The sequence below is a fragment of the Oncorhynchus gorbuscha genome, linkage group LG06 (genome assembly GCF_021184085.1).
Source record: "Oncorhynchus gorbuscha isolate QuinsamMale2020 ecotype Even-year linkage group LG06, OgorEven_v1.0, whole genome shotgun sequence".
NCBI lineage: Eukaryota > Metazoa > Chordata > Actinopteri > Salmoniformes > Salmonidae > Oncorhynchus > Oncorhynchus gorbuscha.
In genome coordinates, this window is record NC_060178.1 from 34,201,198 (window position 1) to 34,220,448 (window position 19,251).

The 19,251-nt window shown below is 41.7% G+C and overlaps 1 long non-coding RNA gene across 2 annotated transcripts in view; it reads left to right on the forward strand.

Annotated features, from left to right (window-relative positions):
• LOC124037107 overlaps positions 1-14,693 on the forward strand; it is a 23,490-nt gene extending 8,797 nt beyond the window's left edge. Inside the window, exons 1-3 of one of the 2 annotated variants that reach the window (XR_006839118.1) lie at positions 12,640-12,906; positions 14,436-14,555; positions 14,641-14,693. This is a non-coding gene — a long non-coding RNA (uncharacterized LOC124037107). Of the gene's footprint in view, positions 1-12,639; positions 12,907-14,435; positions 14,556-14,640 lie in introns of those variants that run through there. The other variant, XR_006839117.1, reaches the window with a different exon arrangement.
• Positions 14,694-19,251: the final 4,558 nt, after the last annotated feature.

Here is a 19,251-nt window from a genome sequence, read left to right on the forward strand (position 1 = left end):
GCTTCCCACAATAAGTTGGGTTAATGTTGGCACATTCCTCCTGACAGAGCTGGTGTAACTGAGTCAGGTTTGTAGGCCTCCTTGATCGCACATGCTTTTTCAGTTCTGACCACATATTTTGTATGGGATTGAGGTCAGGACTTTGTGATGGCCACTCCAATACCTTGACTTGTTGTCCTTAAGCCATTTTGCCACAATTTTGGAAGTACGCTTGGGGTCACTGTCCATTTGGAAGACCCATTTGCGACCAAGCTTTAACTGACTGATGTCTTGAGATGTTGTTTCAATACATCCACATAATTTAATCTATTTTGTGAAGTGCACCAGTCCCTCCTGCAGCAAAGCACCCCCACAACATGATGCTGCCACCCTCGTGCTTCCGGTTGGGATGGTGTTCTTTGGCTTGCAAGCCTCCCCCTTTTTCCTCAAAACATAACAATAGTCATTATGGCTGAACAGTTATATTTTTGTTTCATCAGACCAGAGGACATTTCTCCAAAAAGTACGATCTTTGTCCCTATGTGCAGTTGCAAACCGTAGTCTGGCTTTTTTATGGTGGTTTTGGAGCAGTGGCTTCTTCCTTGCTGAGCGGTCTTTAAGATTATGTCGATATAGGACTCGTGTTTTACTGTGGATAAAGATACTTGTGTACCTGTTTCCTTCAGCATCTTCACTAGGTCCTTTGCTGTTGTTCTGGGATTGATTTGCACTTTTCACACAAAAGTATGTTCATCTCTAGGAGACAGATCACGTCTCCTTCCTGAGTGGTATGACGGCTGCATGGTCCCATGGTGTTTATACTTGCATACTATTATTTGTAGAGATGAACGTCCTACCTTCAGGTGTTTGGAAATTGCTCCCAAGGATGAACCAGACTTGTAGAGGTCTACAATTATTTTCTGAGGTCTTGGCTGATTTCTTTTGATTTTCCCATGTTGTCAAACAAAGATGCGTTTGAAGATAGGCCTTGAAATTCATCCACATGTACACCTCCAATTGATCTATCAGAAGCTTCTAAAGTCAGGACATAATTTTCTGGAATTTTCCAAGCTGTTTAAAGGCACAGTCAACTTTAGTGTATGTAAACTTCTGACCCACTGGAATTGTGATACAGTGAATTAATCTGTAAGTGAAATAATCTGTCTGTAAACAATTTTTGGAAAAATGACTTGTGTCATGCACAAAGTAGATGTCCTAACTGACTTACCAAAACTATAGTTTGTTAACAAGAAATTTGTGGAGTGTTTGAAAAACGAGTTACCGTAATTGCTGGACTATTAAGCGCAGCTGAATATAAACCGCACCCACTGAATTATTAAAAAATATGTCTTTTGTACATAAATAAGCCGCACATGTCTATAAGCCGCAGGTGCCTACCGGTACATTGAAACAAATTAACTTTACACAGCCTTTAAACGAAACACGGCGTTGTAACACAAATAAATAGGCTTTAACGAAACACGGCTTGTAACAAAAATAAATAGGCTTTAACGAAACATGGCTTGTAACAAAAATTAAAACAGTAGCCTACCAAGAAAGTCATTGGTCACTATCTTCCTCCTCCTGTGCACTGAAACCACTGAAGTCATCTCCTTCGGTGTTGGAGTTGAATAGCTTCAGAATTGCTTCATCCGATGTTGGATCGTTTTCAATGTCGCTCTCATCACTTTCATCCGGAGGCAAATACCCCGCTGAGCTCATGCTGCCCCTTCAACACGCAGCAGTCCAGCCTTTCGAAACCCGTTGATGATAGTGGATTTTTTGACAATGCTCCACGCTGTCAGGACCCACTGGCAGACTTGACCATAAGATGCTCTTCGCCTGCGGCCCGTTTTAGAGAAGGATTTCTCCCCACTTGTCATCCAAGCCTCCCACTGAACATGGAGCAACACCTTAAATGCACGATTTACACTGATGTCGAGTGGCTGCAAATACTGTGGGGCATCTGCTTTTCTTCCCTCTGAAAGCTTTTGTTGTCTTTTTGCACTGAGTCAGTTCCTCACGCTGCTGTTTCCAACGTCTTATCATCGACTCATTAAGGCCAAGCTCCCATGCAGCAGCTCTATTTCCTTTTCCAACAGCCAGATCGATCGCCTTCAACTTTAAAGCTGCATCATATGCATTTCTCTGTGTCTTTGCCATGATGAGGGTCACAAAATTACTACCGTAATCAGAATGATGGGAAGTTTGAGCGCGCTCGATTTACGTCACATTATGTGACGGTGCTCAGTTTTTTGGCGGCATGAATGTTGTGAAAGCGGGAAAAATCCATAAATTAGCCGCGTCATTGTATAAACCGCGAGGTTCAAAGTGTGGGAATAAAGTAGCGGCTTATAGTCCGGAAATTACGGTAATGACTCCAACCTAAGTGTATGTTAACTTCCGACTTTACTGTATATGGCGCCCCTGTGAGGAAAATAAGATAAAACTAGGCCGCACTTTTGGGTTAGTTCCATACCGATTGTGTAGCAAGATACATATATTCAAATGATAGCTAAAGGCAGGATTATTGTTGAGAGAGGAGTGTGTGTGGTTTCCCTTTTCACCCAGATACTGGTAGGAAGAAAACCACCCCTGTGTTGTATATCTGACAAAGGTCAGAGTGTGTGTCGGATTTACTAAATGCTACGAGCTAGGCCATATGTATCAGCTGATGCAGGCATTCTGAGAATAATACTATTTGGGCCCAACGTAGTGTTATTTCTGTCTATCTCTTTCAGGAGCGAATAGACTCGGTCATAAGCAATTCCTAGAGCAGAGGACATATGAGCCGGCAATTACGCGAATTTGAGTAGATATAATTGCTTGACCGAAGCGAAATCATTATCTCTCTATCTCTCGCGTTTTGGTAATGAGTTGACAAGTTCAACTCGGAACTTAATCGAACATGAGGTTTTCCTGTGTGGCTTGGGTGATTCACCAGCTGACACTTACCGCCCTCCTCTGATAGGAGGCGTGTGCCTAAACAGCACTATGGTTGAGGAAGCCATACTGGCAGACTGGTCGGAAAAATCCGCAATCAGTTTGGAAATGTTCAACGCAATTTGAAAAAATGGCTAACTGCCATCTCCTTGTTCCGAAAACATTCAGATTTCCACTGCGAACGACTCCCCAGACGACACTCACTGCCATAGGGGAGTGTGCGCTATCAATCCGCATTGGAACCAAGGAAGTATCTCACTAACTACTGGTTGCCGCAGATGTCCCACATACAGTCTATGTGGGAACGGACATTTTGGTAAGATTGGATGTTAAACTCAATACCATACACACCAACTATCAACGGCAACCCGCTATTGGAACTAAACACCAGATCCACTTACTTCCTGGTACATAATCTGACTCAAGAGGATATTTTCATTCCTCTGCACACTCAGCTAGGAACCTTGATTGACTACTCCTTCCATGATTTTGAACTTGTTGTTCCTGTTATTGGGCCTCTTCCGTCCTCCCTAGACCAAGGTGGCGAGGGAGGTACGCTGTCCGTCCATAGCAATCGCAATAACTCCCGTATTGCCACTTGACAACACATCGACTTTCAGGCAGGATGTCGATTCTTACAACAACCTGTTAATATACTTCATCGTCATGGAGGACGATATCGCATCTCCTCCTGCATGTGAGGTAGACTGTTGTCTACCTCACATGCATTAACAACCAATGATTCTCCCACCGTTGACATGCCGTCACCACCCGATGAAGACCTGTACAATCTCGCCAAACCATATCCTGGTTACCATGCACAGGTAGTACAAGTACTGTCGGAGGCTGATGCACTTGCACAATGAAACTGGACGGCATCAGTTGAGATAATTCTTTAACTTCTTGGTAACAGGGGGCAGTATTGAGTAGCATGAATGAATAAGGTGCCCAGAGTAAACTCCCTGCTACTCTGTCCCAGATGCTAATATATGCATATTATCAGTAGTATTGGATAGAAAACACTCTGACGTTTCTAAAATGGTTTGAATAATGTCTATGAGTACAACAGAACTCATATGGCAGGCGAAAACCTGAGACAAATCCAACCAGGAAGTGGGAATTCTGAGGCTTATAGTTAAAAAAAAACTCAGCCCCTATTGTAGATAGAGTGGGATATTGGTTATGTTGCACTTCCTAAGGCTTCCACTAGATGTCAACAGTCTTTTGAACTTTGTTTGAGGATTCTACTGGGAAGTGGGACCGAATGAGAGACGAATGAGTCAGGTGTCTGGCAGATTACCACAGGCTCTGTCACGAGAGGTGTTCGCTCTCGCTCCATTGCTTTTCTACAGACATAGGAATTCTCCGGTTGGAACATTATTGAAGGTTTATGATAAAAACATCCTAAAGATTGATTCTATACTTAGTTTGACAAGTTCCTACGGGCTGTAACGGAACTTTTTGAACTTTCCGTTCGGCGGGACCTGAACGCGCACAATGACATTCCGTGCAAACCACTTCAATTTCAGCTAGGCAACAAGACCAGCCAGTTCGCAGAAGTGGCGGGCATGCTAATCACATTGCAAACGGCTGTGAAACACAACTTGTCAGATCTCGCAATCTGCACCAAATCAAAATATACCAGACTCACCTTGTTATGCCACTTACTGTTTTGGAAACAAAAGCACATGACTAAGAAGTGGTTAACAAAGAGTGATGACCTCATCACCAAACACAAAATACAGGTGTATTGGAAGAAAGTCAAGGGACACTCCAAATCACCTGGTCTTGACAAACTTGGCAATGATCATGCCGATAGCATGGTGAAATCTGGTGCAATTCACAGCACCACTTGGGTGTTCGATGCTCGAGATGTTAAAATCATAGAGGCGGCCATGGTATCTGCGGTAACGCGTAGCCGTGTAGCCCCGCGGGAAACTTCTTCGCACGAACATAATGTGTTGCTAACTCATTAATTCCTGAATGGTGACCTGGTAGCAATGCAACACAAAGATGAGTCCCTCGCCACTTTGATGGCTTTCCTGTCTCATCCTGTCAATCACCCAGTGTCCAAACTGGGTTTGGCAGGGTCACACCTCTTGCGTTTACTGTACACAACTAAACAGCACCTCACACTTGTAGATGACCTACTGGGTTATGTTTCAGAAACTGACGCCACACGAAGGTGGGTGGTTCCTAAAACACAGAGGGGGATACTGATAGCCCATGCCCACGACGAGCCATGTGGAGGCCATAGGGGGGTCAAGGTTACCTGTGAAACATTGCGATAGGTAGCCCACTTGCCTCACATGGAACAAGATGTTACACAATATGTGAGGGGGGGGTCTCGTTTGCTGCCAGTTTCAACCCTCCAAGCCACTTCACAGAGCACCCCTGCAACGCACCCCTGCAACGCAAGGGTGTGCCATCCCCCTGGAGCTCGATCCACAAGTATCTCCTCACAGCCCATTCACAAAGTGGGTGAAGTGCCTGCCCGCAACCAATGACACAGCGGAAACCACGGCCGTTCTTTTGCTCAACCACATTTTCAGTTGTTTTGGCCTTCCAGGAGAATGTGTGGTGAACTCCCACTGGTATTGATGGCGATCAGAGCCACACGCAACAGGTCTACAGGAATAACACCATTCGAGATGATGACGGGCCGCAAACCGACACTTGCACTGCATCTCCTGTACCAACCGGGAGATGTTGCCGCAACCACGGCCTCCACAGCTCATCGATTACATGATGGACTTTGGAAACCACCTCCTGACTACCTTTGCATATCCTCAAAGAAAGTTGGAGAAAAGTGCAGATTATTATGGCAACACGTATATATTGTAGCTGGGAAGAGAAGAAAAGATGTTAGGTGTAATGTACTGATATCCTGGAAGGGATCAGCAGAGAGTACTTAACAATCTTCTTAGTACCTCTGACTTGCTAGGTTTTTGTCTATTCGGTGCTGGCTATAGTGGGTTCCTGTGGACCCACTATAATGTGGTGTTTTGTCGAACTTTGCTGATTCTGATTTGATAAGCTGCAGGTGACAGCTGGGTTTTGTGTATATGTAGTACCACACCTTATCCCAGACCTCAAACATCTGGTGTGAGGCCTTTTTGCCACTATTGTTATTGTCCTGCACTGTCCTGTTGTCAAAACATTTCCATTTACAAAAGCAAATAAGTGAAATAATCAAACAATATCTCTGATTATGTTTTTCTGTAGGATGGAGTTCCTTTGGCTGATCCAAACATTCTGCGTCCTGGTCAAAACCAACCCAGCAGATCACGAGCGAACCCTCTATGGGAATCGTTCTCCTCGTTGATCTAGGACTCCTTATAACTAACTGCAGAGTACGCATGCAGAGGGTGTAAGTCTGCCTAGAAGCAGAGAATGTGTACCGCCCAGCTAGACACTGCCCTTATGTTGGCCCAACTCCAAAAGTTCACAGCCACCCAGTCAGAACTAGCAGAGCCCAGGTGAGAAAACGACGCTACTCTTGATAGGTGCAGCCGTAGGGTCACTATTTGCCCTAGGTACCACTTCCGTCAGTGCAGTCAGTTTAGCCACAGTCAAGAGAAATGTTAGGGAGATTAATGAAGAGATCCAGCAACAGAAAGCACAGGCACTCAGATTGCAACATGTGGGAAAGTCTCTCCAGGACACTATTCTGGTGGTAAACACACACACTACACTCTCCTGAACAAACCCCTCCTGTCTGTAGGAAAGCTAGAAGAGGTTATGAACATGACTATGCCCACATCCAATTGGTTCGATTGTTATTGGAAGATTTTCTCCGTGAAGTTAGTTCTTCTGTGGACCACTTGGCCATGAATAGAGTCCCCTCTCAATGGTGCATGACATATTGACCTCAGCTACTACAACCACGATAAGGCTGTTACAGTCACATTTGGCCTATAGTCTGGGGTTGGCAATCCCAATACACGTTGTGTTATGCTGGTGAATGAGGACCCAAAAGCGACTTGGCGAAAACAGAGTCTTTAATCCAGTAAAGTAAAATACAATCAAAAAACACAACTTCCACTCGTAATGACGAGAACCGACTGGAGACTCGATCTTGAACAGCAGGTTGCCTCGGGAAGGCACTTGAACCTAGCAGACTCAGACACCTGCTCACCACGCAGCATCTGAGGGAAACACGACACGACAGGGCGATACACAAACACAGCACGGTGAACACTAGATAAGGATCCGACAGGGCAGGAACGGAAAACAAGGAGAGAAATAGGGACTCTAATCAGGGGAAAAGGATCGGGAACAGGTGTGGGAAGACTAAATGATTGATTAGGGGAATAGGAACAGCTGGGAGCAGGAACGGAACGATAGAGAGAAGAGAGAGAGGGAGGGGGAGAGAGAGGGATAGAAAAAGGGAACGAACCTAATAAGACCAGCAGGGGGAAACGAACAGAAGGGAAAGCATAATGACAAGACAATATATGACAAAACATGACACGTTGATGTTGATCAAAATGAAGTGGGATTTTACTGACGCTGCCGGTTTTTGAACTGGAGAATATCTATAGATTGAAAACGGTTCTAAATGTAGGATTTTGGCGTGAAAGTACCCACGTGAAAATTGCCACACCCCTAGTCATAGCTTATCAGGAAAACAATCCAGATTTCTGTCTCACCCCTAACCTGTTATTGTGTACTCTAACCAAAGATGTCCACTACTTCTGTCCTAGCAAACCGTTCGTTGGGGATGACACTGAGCATCTTTGTGGTCTTAAGCCTATAACCAGCAAAGAACGTTGTAGAGCCAAACTAACAGCAAGGGATGGGGCCATCACCAAACAAGTGGAGGTGGTAGGGAAAATATGGTTGGTTAACACATCGTTCGCGTACGCCACTATGACTTACGAACGCCATTACAAAACCACCCAATTGAACCTCCCCAAACAGACTGTTTTTGTTAAGGTACCAGAGGGGGCGATTATCCACATAGACGACCTCACACTATACCAACTTCCCGATGACAGCATAGACACAGAGAATGAAATGCCTGATGCTTTTGCTAAGCATTCCCTTGAGTTACCACAAGCCATTCGAAACCAAATCCAGTACGAGGGACCAATGACTGTTGATCTTAGCGTACTATATAAGGCACTTTTAGTTGTCCCGACTGACTACATGTCAAAAGATTGATCAGTCACCCGGTCTTGTACTTTTGGATGGTGCCGGATAGTATCCTGACTGCTATCATGATCCTTGGTTTTATTTCCCTTGGCGTGTGCATCTACTACGTACACAGGCACATACATGCAATGGATCTACTAGGATCACCTGTGGGACGGAAGCAATCCCGATTTTCTGAAAGTTGGCAATAGATCCTAAAACCCCGTCAGGTGTCCATCCACCGCATCCCCAGCTAGTGGAGCTAGGCAGTAACTTAATAACGCACAACACTCAAGCAATACATCATTACATATCTTCCCCAAATGAGCTGCATTGTGGCTCTAACTGGTGGTTGTATGGGGAACCTTTTTATGGCTCTACTTCCTAAGTGTCAAAGGAAATGAAACAAAATTAATAAAAAATGAATAAAGACAAACAAGAGATATACAAAATATAGCTACCACGCCACAATCATCTAATTTGGACTGTGTCCAAGGTCTTGGCTAAATGACTCTATCATGGCATTGTCTCTAATGTCAATTCTGGGGCGATCCTTCTTGAAGGTGGGTAGTTAAGGCACTTGGAATAATGGCACCCTGAATGACAAAGCTTAAACCACCAGGGGGGGGGGGACTGCTATAATGATCCACAAACCAGGACACCCAATGATCATTCTTATGGTGGATTGCAACATGCAGAATCCTTCAGGTCAGGTTACCATGGACCACACTCCTACAGATTCTACCTCTCACACCCAGAGGGGGAGAGATCGAATGGTATTGAGGTGGGGGGGTGGTGGGGGGGGTTATGACACATCCCATCCATTGTAAATCTTAAGGCAGCAGACAAAACCCTTTGTCCTCTCAGTTTGGAGGAATGGAATGTATGATGGGTCTATGGAGAACATACCTCAGAACAATAGCATGCAATAAATGGACTTTGGGACAATATGTTTTGGCAGCCAAATGGTAGTAATGACGATAGGTGGAATATGAAAATGAATGTTATTAAAAGTTAAATGACGACGTTATAACGAAACCATTGTAACTTGAAGAGTTTTCACCATATGTACCTGTTGTTTGCATACTGTACGTTGTGTGGAACTTGTCAAGATGAAATGTGAAGTTAGTTGTCTAAATTGGATCTGAGTTCAGACCTTGCCTCGTAACTAGTTATGCCCAGAGAACTTGCCCTAAAGGTGGAAATGCCCATTTCTGACACGAGGGTATAAAACATGTGACCACGAGCTGCAGCCAAGATCCGATTTGATGTAACCCCAAAACGCAACACGAGGTTGAAGAAGACAAAGGAACCTTTCAACAATATATGCTATGGATGAGTAGCTGTGTCTAAGAGGGTGAATTCAAGCAGGACCACCCGGTTATTCTCTTCAAGGAATCGTATATCTACAAAGTTTTTATTCCCACACTGGAACCACTTACAGTGGGGAAAACAAGTATTTGATACACTGCCGATTTTGCAGGTTTTCCTACTTACAAAGCATGTAGAGGTCTGTAATTTTTAGCATAGGTACACTTCAAATGTGAGAGAAGGAAATCTAAAACAAATATCCAATATTGTATGAATTTTAAGTAATTCATTTGCATTTTATTGCATGACATACTGTAAGTATTTGATACATCAGAAAAGCAGAGCTTAATATTTGGTACAGAAACCTTTGTTTGCAATTACAGAGATCATACATTTCCTGTAGTTCTTAACTAGGTTTTCACACACTGCAGCAGGGATTTTGGCCCACTCCTCCATACAGACCTACTCCAGATCCTTCAGCAATACAGACTTTCAGCTCCCTCCAAAAAAATTCTATTGGGTTCAGGTCTGGAGACTGGCTAGCCACTCCAGGACCTTGAGATGCTTCTTACGGAGCCACTCTTTAGTTGCCCTGGCTGTGTGTTTCGGGTCGTTGTCCTGCTGGAAGACCCAGCCACGACCCAGCCACGAACCATCTTCAATGCTCTTACTGAGGGAAGGAGGTTGTTGGCCAAGATCTCGCGATACATGGCCCCATCCATCCTCCCCTCAATACGGTGCAGTTGTCCTGTCCCCTTTGCAGAAAAGCATCCCCAAAGAATTGTGTTTCCACCTCCATGCTTCACGGTTTGGATGGTGTTCTTGGGATTGTACTCGTCCTTCTTCTTCCTCCAAACACGGCGAGTGTAGTTCAGACCAAAAAGCTCTATTTTTCTCTCATCAGAGAGTTACTTTGGTAAATAGAAACTCAATAATGCCAAAACTTTCCCATGTTGCCCCAGGTTAATGAGTTAGTAATTACCTGATTAATTTAATCACGTAATACGATGAACAACGTCGTGACAACACCTAGCTATTGATATGGATAATTTTACCTAACATTAGCTGTACGATGATAGAGGTGTAGTATTTTTATGGTTTGGAAGGAAAATCACATATAAATGTTTGACTATATGGTGAATTCTGCATAATAATCAGAATCGTTATACTTTATACTGTTTGATCATCATTCAGATACACAAACATTCCAAAAATATGGATATTTCCTGTAGACTAAAGGTTTAACATCCCCAGAAAAGACACTGAGTTTCCCAACTGGTGGCCCGGGTGGTTTTATTTAGCCCCCCAAGTTCTTTCTATTTGTATACTTTTTTACATAAGACTGTAAAAACACCAGGAAAACAGTTAGTTTAATTTTGGAAATCTGTTCCCAATTGTTCCTACGCATAATAGAGTTGCTGATCGTATATGTTTAAGTAAGTAAGTTTAGTTTGAGAAGTCATTATGTTTTAGTCAAATATTATATCTGTTTTGGCATCTTGCAGTCAATTTGTAGTCTACAAATTATTTACCCAACTGGTGGCCCAGGTGGTTTTATTTGGCCCCCCAAGTTTTCTTTCTTTCTGTCTATTTTCATACTTTCTGTCTATTTGGAAAACAGTTAGTTTAATTTTGGAAATCTCTTCCCAATTGTTCCTACGCATAATAGAGATGCTGATTGTATACGTAAGTAAGTAAGTAAGTAAGTAAGTTTAGTTTGAGAAGTCATTATGTTTTAATAAAATATTATATCTGTTTCAGCATCTTGCAATCAATTTTGTAGTCTACAAATTATTAGCAATTTTGCAAGCTAGATGGAACCTACTGTTCACACGGTTCAACTTCTCCCTCTCATATTGGTCCAAGAATGTCAAGCCGTATGCACTGTCTCGCCGTTATAGCTCCACCACTATTACCCCGGAGCCATCCTTCCCACCTCGTGCCTGGCGACGGCACTCAGCTGGGGTATAGGGAAACAGGTCCTGGAGGCACAGTGTTCCCAGCTGAACCCTGAGGGGTGGTCCGGATACAGTGCCTTGCAAAACTATTCACCCCCTTGGCGTTTTTCTAATTTTGTGGCATTACAATCTGTAATTTAAATATATTTTTTATTTGGATGTAATATAATGGAAATGTAAAAAATACTTGTTACAAGGAATTCAAAAAAATGAAAACTGAATATGTGTGCCTGCACATGTATTCACCCCCTTTGCTATGAAGCCCCTAAATAGGATCTGGTGCAACCAATTACCTTCAGAAATCACATACTTAGTTAAATGAAGTCCACCAGTGTGCAATCAAAGTGTCACATGATCTCAGTATATATATATATATATATACAGTGGGGCAAAAAGTATTTAGTCAGCCACCAATTGTGCAAGGTCTCCCACTTAAAAAGATGAGAGAGGCCTGTAATTTTCATCATATTGACACTCCTTCATACCTCTTTGTGTGAACAACAACTAAGATGGAAGATGTCTCCCATTGAGGTATTTTATGAGACAACATAATAATAATTGACAACAGGTGGAGGAGAGGAACAACAAAACAGATCTCACCTGTACAAACAGGAAGGAGAACGAGGGCGAGAGGGAGAGCGAGAGAGAAAGATACATATTTCCCTGGGATTACAAGGACCTACAAATTATTTGAACAATAAACAAATATTGATAAGTTGCTGTATATGTTAGCTGTTAAGTGAAATACCGCATTGCGTAATCATCAGAGCAAATGTGTCACCTGTTGCGATAAGAAAAGGGCAACCAGTGGAGCACAAACACCAAAGTAAATTAAACTATATTTATCTGTTTATTTATTTGCCCTTGCCATTTGTACTTTTACCATTTGCACATTGTAACAACACTACACATAATTAGTAATATAATATTTCAAACATATTTCTCTTTTGTGAGTTTAATGTTAACTATTAACTTGTGATTGTTTATTTCACTTGCTTTGGCAATGTAAAAATACGTTTCCCATGCCAGTAAAGCCCTTTTGAATTGAATTGAAAGAGACAGAGAGAGAGAGCGTTCTGTCATAGGTCAAACAAAGCACGGAAAACATGAAGTCGCTATACCGTAGCTAATTTTACGTAGTTTAATTCTCTTCGACAGATCTTGTTCTTTACCTACCATCATGACTCTCCTCCTGCTGTATTTAGACTGATAACAGACTCTGACTGCTTCAAATTGTTTCCTCTTTCTTCCCGATTACGTGCCCTGTGACATTTAAAGACATTTTAGCATTGATGGGTGTAACATCTCTGGTTAGATCAATGGTAGTCGGTGGCGGCCGTGGCTTCATCTGGAGGTAATGCCACGCATTTATGTGGGGAGGCGAGTGAAGACCTTGCATGCGTCAGAGTGATGCACTGTGGCTCAGCGACCGGTGGGTGGGTGGAAAATACCATTCTGAATGAACGCCCACCCACACACTGTTAGTTCAGTGGGGATAACGAAGACGAGAAGTCACACACACAGGGATTTCCTAATATGGGTTGTCTACTTCCTAAATTATTATTACATTATACTGACAGTGAGTATGGGTGATTTACTTCCTAAATATTGAATTCGTACTGACGGGGGATGGGGGGGGCGGGTAATACATGTTTTGGTCTGTTTTATGTCATGTTATATTTAAACGCCTAAATGCCATTCCTTGTTTGGGATAGATGTGACATGGCAACACACTAAACTATACTGTACATACATTTTTTTATTATGTTATCAGGTATATGTTATTTTCAAAAACCGAGAGAGCAAAAGAGATAGGAGGGAGTGGAGAAGGAAGTCAGACACACATAGAACTGTCTTTGTGACATGCAAATTTAAGGTTGTCATTTAGTTTTATCGCCAGAGGAAGTATGATGATAGAGATACTATGCAATATAATAGGATGTGTACATAGTTTCCATTGGAGCTGAGGGGCTGATAAGAGACAAAGCTTCTGCTCCTGCTTATACTGGCTTTATGAGAACAACAGTGTCCGACCGTCACTCAGCCCTCCCTGTGAAGGCCTGTGGTAGACTTATATGTCATCATCATACAACAGTGTAAACTCCTTGCTTACATACATCAACAAGAACAAACGTAAACATCTAATCTGTTAGACTGCTAAATAAACATGGAAATCTAATTGGAAGTTAGAATTATGTGTAAAGTCTCCTAAATATGGACATAGCAGTCACCCACCTTATCTCATCCTATCACAAACAACGTGAATCTGTCTACACCAGAACTGCTAAACAAAACTCTTAATCTAAAATGTTAGTTCCATGACTTCCGCAGAATCTTGACAAGTTTGTTACAAAAATGAGCAATTAAAGATCAGACATGACCATACATGAAAGGTATTTTCCAGGCCGTCATTGTAAATAATAACTTTTTCTTAACTGACTTGCCTAGTTAAATAAAGGTAAAAAAATACAAAATCAGTGATGAGGGCATCAACGCCAAGGTGGTGGGGCAAAACCCAGATGACACTGGGCCAATTGTGCACCTCCCTATGGGACTACCAATCACAGCCAGTTGTGATACAGCCTGGATTCGAACCAGGGTGTCTGTAGTGATGCCTCTAGCACTGAGATGCTGTGCCTTAGACCGCTGCGCCACTCTGGAGCCAGAGTGTGTGTGATGAAGACCTTGAGGTAATTTTCTTGTTTGAAGAAATTATTTTGATTGTCTTGATGAGTCTCTCAACTACAATTCGCTTACAATTCACATGACTAACAGTATCCTTCCACTTACTGTAACTATTACATTGCATACCGAGAGCTTTCCGACTGCACAGTCACAAATGATTGGATGAGCAAGTGGCTGGATCCTTCATGATCATTAAGGGTGAGACAAGAAGGCTCAAATTGAGCTAATCCTGCAGTCTCATAAGGAAGATATAACAGGGTCATTGTAAGCTGGGCAAGGACTTTGATGCTGACACCCACTTCTACTTCATTACATAAGTTATGTTCTGAGAGGTTTTTAAATATGGTATTGGATTTTTTTATGTGTTATAGGAGTGTACATGTTGCAGTCGATGCACCATCTGTTTGCATTCTTATTTTACAGGTCACAGTGAGGATTCTGAAGAAGCATGAGGGTTTCAATCACTTTTGAGAAAAGCTGTCCTACGATGAGGCGTGTGTCAACCGATGCATGTCAACTGGATTGAACCATTGTGTTATGCAGGTGAGTGAGGACCCAAAAGCGACTTAACAGAAACTGAGTTTATTTAAGTCCAAACAGAAATAACATAATCCTCAATCCTTTACAGGAAATGTCCAAACGGGGAAAACAGAAATCCTCTAGTTGTAGAGGGGAATTGCAGGATAAGCGGCAACAGACTGCAGGTCCCTTCGGGTAGGCGCGGGCCGTAGCTGACAGAGACACCTGCTCACACGCAGCATCTGAAGATAAGGCAAAACACGACTGGACGGAACAAGAACACAGCAAACAGCAAACAAGAATCCGACAAGGACAGAAGCAGAAACAGAGAGAGAAATAGAGACTTAATCAGAGGGCAAAATAGGGGACAGGTGTGAAAGAGTAAACGAGGTCGTTAGGAGAATGAGGAACAGCTGGGAGCAGGAACGGAATGATAGAGAGAGAGAGGGATAGAGAGAGGGAAAGAAACCTAATAAGACCAGCAGGGGGAAACGAATAGAAGAGAAAGCACAGGGACAAGACATGACAATATATGACAATACATGACAATTGATGCAAACACACACTTGCGCGCACACACACACACTTGTACACTTTAGTTTTCCTCACACATATTTCCTCCCCATAAATTGTTTTATTTATTTCACTATTTGGTTGCATCTGCATGTTCATTTGAGAGGCAGAGTCTAAGGGGTTAAGAGGGGCCATATCCGAGCTAGCGAACTTTCTCTGTTTCGTCAGATGTAAATTGTGTTCAACTCTAATCATCTTCCAAGTAGGTACAGTAGGTTCAACCTAAAACATATCGTTGATATTTCGTGAACCATGTATCTATATAAATCAAATCATATACTGTATATATGTATTGAATCGTCTTGAAACGGAAAGATGCACATCCCTATTAACATGTTTGCTTTTTTTGGTATATAATGCCACTGTCGTGACTTTACTTTAATTAATCTGAGGACTGTTATTTATCTAATCAACTATGTTAAATTGTTACCCGATTAAATTAATCATATGACAATTAACTCATTAGGAATTGGGGCACCGTGAGAGTGGTTCTTTAAAGAGTTACCATCTGTCATGGCTGGCTGAAGGACTGGACCAAGGTGCAGCATGGTAAGCGTACATTTTCTCTTTATTAAAAAAATGACGCCGACAAAACGAAGATCAAAAACCAAACTGTGACGCTTTGGGCTATGTGCCCTGAACAAAGACAAAGTTAACTTCCCGCAAAACAGGTGGGGGAAAAGGGTACCTAAGTATGGTTCTCAATCAGAGACAACGATAGACAGCTGCCTCTGATTGAGAACCACACCCGGCCAAACACGTAGAAATAGAAAATCATAGAAGATAGACTGCTCACCCAAATCACACCCTGACCAAACCATTGTTTCCTTAGTGATAGCTAGCATTTCTTATTGTCCTCTTAATCTTTAATGTCTGTGTATTTTCCAGGAGCTTTCTCGATCGTCTTGTAAATAGAAGTCAGGGAAGAGTTTTGCCAGTTTTTTTCCCATACTTGCTGCTGGTTTTTGCTCCCCTCTGAAAAAACATCCACCTTCACATCTTACCACAAGATCACATTTTTGATTTATTTAACATGTATGCTTTTTATTTTAAATATCTGTAATTCCACCATCATATTGTAACATCAGCACAAAGTTCTCATGTCTCGCTCATCATGTCAAGTAAATCTCATCAATGTGTTATAGTTGCAAATATATAACTATATATTATAACTATATAACTATATAACTGTTTTGTTTTCTTAAAGCCTACATGTCATATTGTTTTCTTGCTGTCTTCTTGCTGTTTGGGATCTGCTTATTACTTTGTTAGAACTTATTCTTTGCTCAAAGTAGCGTACAGCTTTGTTTACTTATATAATAATAAAGTCAGACACACTGTATACTCAAATCATTTAATCCACATGTGTCAAACTCATTCAATGGAGGTTTGAGTTGCTGCTGGTTTTCATCCTCCCTTGTGCTTGATTAATTACGGTAAATAGCTACTAAGGAACTCCCCTTACCTTGTTGGCTCGGTCTTATTTGAAAGGAAAAAACAAAACCTAGCAGACACTAGGCCCTCCATGGAATGAGTTTGTGCTTCTACACCTGCATTGCTTGCTGTTTGGGGTTTTAGGCTGGGTTTCTGTACAGCACTTTGAGATATCAGCTGATGTACGAAGGGCTATATAAATACATTTGATTTGATTTGATTTGATTTTGATTTGAGTTTCACACTCCTGATTTAATGGAAAGAACCAACATTTCAGCACCTTCTTCAGGGAGGGTTGAGGATGCCACATAGGCTGTGTTTACACAGGCAGCCCAATTCTGATTATTTTCCCACTAATTGGTCTTTTGACCAATCAGTCAGATTAGCTCTTTGACAATAATTGGCCAAACTATTATAAATCGTGCTGCCTGTATAAACACAGCCATAGTACTGAACCTTGGCTGGAAATATACAGAATGTATGACTTTATTTTTGTTGGTCAACATCAATTTGGTGTTGTGGGGGATGAACAGTTTTCTTTTGGATAGTCTGTAATGTTTTTTTCTCTCACCCCTGAAATAAAACCTGTTCACGCAAACATTTCACTGTCTGTTAACCGGTTTAACAACCTACTAATTAAGCATATGGCCATAAATTACATCATGGACTTGCTTTCTCCTCTGCAATATTCTGGAGATAAACTTAAGACACACACAACGCAGTTGTGTCTTCAGTCTTCAGTTCCACATTTCCACAGTTCCACATTATATCAGTAGAGGTCCCTCACGTGACATAAATGGACAGCAAAAACAGATGCTTTTGGAGAAATTGCAGTACCATGGGTTAGTTATATAAATCTTTGATAGTAGTGGGACGTCGTTTTGAAGTAGTCGCGAAAAAACAGGACTTTTTTAAGTGCATTTTTTCACCCTGCCAGATCCTATTAGTTCTATTGAGCACCGTGGCACAAACTCGCCTTCTGAACATTCTATTCCCAGTTTATTGTTCAACATCACAATGCCTGCTTCGCTATTGTTGGGAATGAGACCTGCTCACGTTGTTTTATAGTTAAAATGTAAACAAAAATAATATTGGAACACTGCGGTCTTCCCATTGTTTCCTATGGGGGAAATATAGGCATGTCTGTCTGTTTCGCCAAATATCTCGCTATGTGTATTCGGATGCCATTTTAATCATGGGAATCTCCTCATTCTAATTATGTAAGCCTGGGAAACTAGATCGGTTGTCATCAAATGTTAGCCCCAAAATACTTTTTGCCCTTGGAACACTGAGCTCCTCCCCATTGTTTTCCTTATGGAGAGGCATGCCGGTCAATTTCGCCAAATTGTCATCTGGACCAGAAATAGTCAAAAGTTTGATGTATAACTACTAAAATTAGGTAGCTAGCTGACGTACCGGTACATACTGCTTAAATGATATGCTATGTGGTTCGTGAGGACAGCGTAGCTAACACATTGTCAGCCAACATAACGTGTAAGGTAACTTATTTGAAAAGTCATTACTTTATGACATTGAGTAGCAAGCTACCTGTAACGGTTCTCTTGGTGTGAAGGAGAGTCGGACCAAAATGCAGCGTGTAGATTGCGATCCATGTTTTAATAAACAAACGTAACACGAATCTAAATACAAACACTACAAAAAACAATAAACGTGACGAAAACCGAGATAGTTTTGCACGCCCAATTTTTCAGTTTTTATTTTGTTTTAAAAAAGTTTGAAATATCCAATAAATGTCGTTCCACTTCATGATTGTGTCCCACTTGTTGTTGATTCTTCACAAAAAAATACAGTTTTATATCTTTATGTTTGAAGCCTGAAATGTGGCAAAAGGTGGCAAAGATCAAGGGGGCCGAATACTTTCGCAAGGCACTGTATGGTTTTCTGTGACTAGGTGCTGATCTAACATAATCGCATGGTGTGCTTTCACAGTAAAGCTGTTTTGAAATCGGTCACTGTGGTTGTATTTCCTAGAAGTTATATTTAAAATGGTGGATAATACTTGTATGTTTGAGGAATTTTAATTACAGGATTTCTTTTGTTTTGAATTTGGCGCCCTGCAATTTCACTGGCTGTTGTCGAGGTGGGACGCTAGCGTTCCCAAAGTAAACGGCCTATTTCTCATGCTAGAATATGCATATAATTGACAGATTAGGATAGAAAACACTCTAAAGTGTCCAAAACTGTCAAACCAGGAAGTGGCTTCTATTTTGAAAACTCCATGTTCCATAGCCTCCTAAAAGCCTGAAACTATGTCTGAAGACTGTTGACACATTGAGGAAGCGATAGGAAAAGGAATTTGGTTGATATCCCTTTAAATAGAGCAATGGGAGGCTATGGAACATGGAGTTTTCAAAATAGAAGCCACTTCCTGGTTTGATTTTTCTCAGAGTTTTGCCTCTATTGGCCACTCTTTCCTGTGGATTTCTGAACATAATGCGCCAAACAAACGGAGGTATTCTGGATATAAAAATAATCTTTATGGAACAAAAGGAACATTTGTTGTGTAACTGGGAGTCTCGTGAGTGAAAACATCCAAAGATCATCAAAGGTAAATGATTCATTTGATTGCTTTTCTGATTTTCGTGACCAAGCTACCTGATGCTAAGTGTAATTAATGTTTTGTCATGCGATCGATAAACTTACACAAACACATGGATTGCTTTCGCTGTAAAGCATAATTTCAAAATCTGAG